We start from the raw sequence: 6,000 nt of genomic DNA, 5'->3' as shown, positions 1-6,000 counted from the left end.
GAATAAAGAATCATGGTGGTGGAATAAAAATGTTAAGAGTAAAAAGGGATTGTTTTAAAGCATGGTATAGGTGTAAAAATGCTAAAACTTGGGAAAAGTATAAGAAAGCTAACAACGACACCGAGAAAGCGTTGATTGTAGTAAGAACTCAAGCTTTTTGACAGATTATACCAATATTTAGAAATCAAGGAGGGAGAAAAATCTAAATGTAGGCTTGTTAAGGGAAGATAAAGAGAGACAAGAGATTTATATCAAGTGAAGTGTGTTAAATATGAAGAAGGCGGAGTCTTGATTCCAAAAAAGGATACGAAGGATAGGTGGAACACGTAATTCTATAATTTATTAAATGAATGATATGATATCTCACTAGACTTTAGTAGGCTAGACATAGAGAAAAGGATCAAAACTACAACTATTATCATCGAATGCTAAAAAAAATGTAAAAAAAAAAAAGTTGAAATGAGGAGTAACAATAAGGCGGTTGGGACAGACAACATACCTATTGAAGTATGGAAACCTTTTGGAGATAGAGGCGCTAAGTAGCCCATTAAAACTCTTTAACAAAATTTATGAGGTCAAAGCAAATGTTTGATGAATGGAGAAGAAGCAGTTTAGTTCAAATCTATAAGAACACGAGCTATATATAAAATTGTTCAAATTATAGGGAAATTAAACTTATGAGTCATATCATGAAGTTATAGGAAAGAGTGAGTGAATGGAGACGAAGAAAAGAGACTCAAGCAACTGAGAATCAATTTGATTTTATGTTTGGAAGGTCAACCATGGAAGTGATATATCTATTACGACATGTGATGGAGTAGTATCAAATGGGCCAACATAACTTGTACTTAATTTTTATTAACTTGGAGAAGGTGTGTGATATAATGCCTATAGAGATTTGTGGAAACCCTTAGAGAAGAAAGCGATTAGGATTGTATATATTTGAGTTATATAATATATGTATGAAGGAGTATCTACTAGTGTATAGGCACAAGGTGGAAAGATGGACGATTTCCTCATTACAATATGTTTGGTTTAAGGTTCAATCCTAGACCCCTAAATGTTTACTTTAATTTTGGATGTACTCACGAAACTCATCCAAGAGATAGTACTGAGATGCATGCTTTTTGTATATGATATAGTCCTACTTGAAGAGTTGAAGGATAATTTTAAATGAAAGGTTGGAGACTTGGAGACAAGCTTTAGAAATGCATGGTTTTTTCCTAACAAAAGTAAGACGAAGTATATAGAATGTAAGTTCAACAAAAGAAGAAGCGTTTCTAACTTATAGGTGAAAGTTTAAAGACCATATCATCTCACAATTCATGCAATTTAAATATTTTAGGCCTGTAATACAAAATTAGGGAGAAATAGAATGAGGTACAAACCATCAAATTTAAGATGGGTGGCTGAAAAGGAGGAAGGCTTATGGCATTTTATGTGACATAAAGGTACTGCTCAAGTTGAAGGGAAATTTTTATCGGACTACGGTAAGACATGTGATATTGTAAAGGCCAGAATGTTAGGCGATTAAGAATCAACACGAGATTAAATTAAGTGTATGAGGATGTTGTGTTTGATGTGTGGTAAGACTAGACATGATAAGATTAGAAACGAAAATGTTAGAGAGAGTGTTGGGGTAGCATCTATAGTAGAAAAGATGGTGGAAAATAAACTTGGGTGGTTTGGGCATGTAGATAGAAGACCTATAGATTTTGTGGTAAAGAGAGTGGATCCGACAGAGAGAAGTCAAACAACTAGAGGTAGAGGAAGGCATAGACAAACTATAAGAGAAATTATTAATAAAGATCCCGAGAATAACAATTAGAAAAGAAGCATGATCATGAATAGAACATTATGGAAGAAGTTGATACATGTGCCGCTCAATATTCATTTTAAGTATCCTTTTCTCATCCCCATATCCTTCATCTAAAAATCAAAGTTTAAATTCCCCTAAAGCTTATTGATATGTTACTTGCTAGAGATTTTCATTAAGATATCGTTATATGTAAATCGAGTTGTCGCACCAACTTCTCGTAAAACTTGACTTCTTCAAAAACTTATCAAACTAACGATACCATTTATTTGAAATCTTTTTCAAATTATACAAATATCTCTTCAAAAGAAACGCCTTAGATGTGTCATCAACAAAACCCTTCAGTTTTTGCATGTTGATTGTCTGTTGTCAGTTCTTATATGAGAATGCACCTAGTTTGATTAAGGAATAAGATAAGTTAGAATAATCAGGTTTCCAATTGACGACTAATAGATCTAAAAACAAAACACATAAACGATAAATTCTAGCTACCAGGAACATTTATGGAGACTACTTGAGGTGAAACTACAAGTCATTTAGAATTAGATTGATGATTTATGTCACATATAAGCTTTGATGAATATTGAAAAACAAATACAAAATGATTTGGATGTTGCATTGAACATATAAGAAATTTAATGGGAAGAAAAGGCAAAGGTAATATGGAAAGTGACATAAACACTAGTTATTTCCGCTAAGTTGCTAAAATCAGAACCACTACTAAAACAATCACTTCCAACATAAGAATGTTTTTTTATACTAACTTTGTTTTGCATAAAAACCAATATTGTAGATGAAGACATTCCAAACATAGTAGAAGATCATGTGAATTATATGCTTACAGTTTTGTCTTCTACTTAGGATATTTACAATATTGTTTTTTACTATAACCAAAGATGGTGCACTTGGATCAGATAGTTTCGGGTCTTTCTTCTTTCAAAATTATTGGAAAATTATCAAGATTGGTGACATCAATTTAGTCATAGGTGTTTTTTTACCAGTTGAATATTTCCAAATATGAATTCCAGTATCATAATCCATGTCTCTGATACTCTTAATGTAAATATTGGGGATCATTTTAGACCTATTGTTATGGATAACTAGAAAAACAGCTTAAAAATCCTTGTAGATAGGCTAGCACAAATTATGCCTTAATACAACTTCAAAAGAGCAAAGAGTTTTTATTTATGATAGGCACATAAAAAAATTTCATTTTTCTAAATTCTGAAGCTATCAATATGTTGAATAATAATATTTTGGGGGTAACGTAGCCTTAAAAATTTATATTTCAAATACTTTTGACATTTAGATTGGGGTTCAAGCTAAATATTCTCAAAGCATTTGGATTCAATAATATGGTTAAATTGAAACTATCTTCAAAGTAATAAACTTATTAGTCTTAATCAATGGTAAGCAAAAAGGCTATTTTTCTTGTAATAGAGGAGTTAGACAAGGGACCATGTCACCACTTCTTATTTTCCTTTTCTAAGTAGAGGAATACCCAAGCTAAATAAGAATCTAGAATTGATCAAAAGAACCATTTTCATTAAGGTACCCTTCCACATTCTCTATGCAAATGACATCATGGTTTTCTGTAAAGGGAAATTCTCAACCATACATGCTCATATGCAAATATTTACTACATATGCTCAAGTTTCTAGTCAGTTAATCAATGTAGAGAAGTCAACTATTTTTTATGGATTAATTTCCTGACCTAGACTTGCTTAAATTGTGCAGCTTATTTGGTTCATAATTGGTACACTCCCTATCTTTTAGTTATAGGTATCGATTTTAAAAAGCATACATAAATCTTTTAATATACATCCTATTGAGGATACAGTTAAAAAAAATTAAGGCTTGGAAGATCCCGTTGTTTTCTATAAATTGGATAGTGTAACTGGTGAAATTTGTCACACATAGTATGATCATGCATATTGTTTTAATTTATACTTAGCCAACAAGTCTCATTAAGGGGCTTGACAAATGCATCGTAAACTTCATATGAAATGGAGAAATTACAAAAAAACAAATGTCACGATAGATTGTAACAAAATCTACAACCCTACTTCTGAGGGTGGTTTAGGAATTAGGTCTTTGACATTTCTGAACAGAAGCAAGAAAAAATCTCTGTTGGGAAATACTTCAATCAAATTAGGATTGTGAAATGCTCCTTAAAATCAAAGCCATGAGACACGTCATAACCATATCTCGTCATATACTCTCTTTAATCTAGAGTGGCATCAAAATTTTGCATGCTAAGATTTTGGAAAAACTCATCTTGGTTAATTGGAAGAGGGATAACATCAACTTTTTTAATGATTTTCGGCGTGGTGCACCTTTGGACCAAGTTATGCATATTTCATCTGGTAATCATCAGCACTTGAAATCTAGTTGGGAACTTAATCATTGATCATCATTGGGAAATTTCTTATACTCTAGATTAATTATTTCCCTAAGGAAACTTGTCACACAAGTAATTATTCCAACTAAATAGACAAATGACTAGTTTATTTGAAATGCATTAACTTTTGATCTTCTAACTTTCAAACATGCATACATGTCTCAAGCTCTAATTAGCCAAAACATTGTTTGGGATACAAATATCTTGTGTAGGGATGTTCCTCCTTTTAAATTCCTTATGGTTTGGATATTGAGGCATGATAGAATTCCTAAAGACAAAAATTTGATGGATTGGGGGTTGTAACTTGCCATGTATTAGCAACCTTTGTAAAAACCGTGTTGAAACCACTCGTCACTTATTCTTTGATTTTTCATATGATCGAAATCTCTATTCATGGTTAGAATCGTTTACTTGTACTAATTTAAATCATAATAATTTTTCTATGATTTGGGATATTTGTGATAGAGCTTGGACATCTCAATGTTAAATTGTGATCTTATCAACAATAACCGACATTATAGATGTTATTTATCTCTAAGAAACAAAGCTAGATTCAGTAATAGAATTGTTTCTTTGGAGAACAACACTCTCCCGTGTAATATCTAAAACTTAAGTAGTTGGTAACTTTACTAGTAAGTCATCAACCTTTACAAAGAGGCATTTTGCGATCCTAAAAACTTTCAAAGCTAATGTTCATCGTCCAAAAGCTTTGCTGTTTATAGAAGTTCTTTTACAACCACCTATTTTCTCTTAGATGAAATGCAATATGAATGGTGCAACTTTAGGTTGTTCTAGTCCGACAGCTTATAGGGGGATTTCTCAGAAATAGATATGTTGATATCTTAGGTTGTTATGTAGAAAACCTAAGTCAATACACAACTCTCTATTCTTAAAGAAAGTTGAGATTGCTTATAATAAAGGTGGGACAAGATTGTGGATAAACGCCAACTCTAAGTTAGTTTAATTAGCTTTTGAGACAATTTATATGACTCTTTAGTAGATAAAAATTTGTTTGTACAATTGGCTGGTCCTGGTTAGAGACATGAACTTTATTGTATCACACATTTATAAATTATAGATAGGATAATAACTATACAGATGTTGGTATATCAAGTGTGAGTATGAGTCTCATATTGGAAGAAAAAGCATATGTTAAACACTTTAAAAGTGAATAGACTCGTAAAATATATGCTTTAAGGTTTTGGATTAATATATGGTGTATAATTCATTTAAAATGAGTGTGTAAAGCTGACGCAGGAAGGTTGGCTACGTGTATCAAAGCAGAAGCCGCGCGTCAGAAAGATTCGGCAGGTTTTGCACAAGTTTGGCGTCCGATGTCAGAATGACTTGTATTTTACCTTTTCGGAAATGGAATCAGCCCACGAGTCTAACACACTACTATGTACTTAAATATGGTATTTTCAAGTCATTAGAGTTCGTTTCAGGCTCGAAAGCATCATCTTACTATTTTCTACAATTTCAGAAATTTATATTTTATTTGTTTTATTTATTTCTGTTTTGGATTAAAGGCCCATTAGGGTTTATTTGTTTGATGTATTTAAAGACCTTTGGTGTGTCCATGAGGATTATCTTTCATTATAATAAAATTAAAGGTTTCTTTATCTAGTGGATTCCATAGCTTACCTGACAAATTTTGCACTTGCAATCCTGTGTTTTCATTCTAGGTTTAGCGTTTTCTATTCCCTAGGATTCTGGCTGCATCAGTTGGCATCAAAGAATGTTTTCTCCTGTTCTTTTCGTAGCTTGACAACCATGGTGGATC

Source organism: Vicia villosa, linkage group LG1 (genome assembly GCF_029867415.1).
Source record: "Vicia villosa cultivar HV-30 ecotype Madison, WI linkage group LG1, Vvil1.0, whole genome shotgun sequence".
NCBI classification, from domain to species: Eukaryota; Viridiplantae; Streptophyta; class Magnoliopsida; order Fabales; family Fabaceae; genus Vicia; species Vicia villosa.
This window is presented reverse-complemented; position numbering follows the sequence as displayed.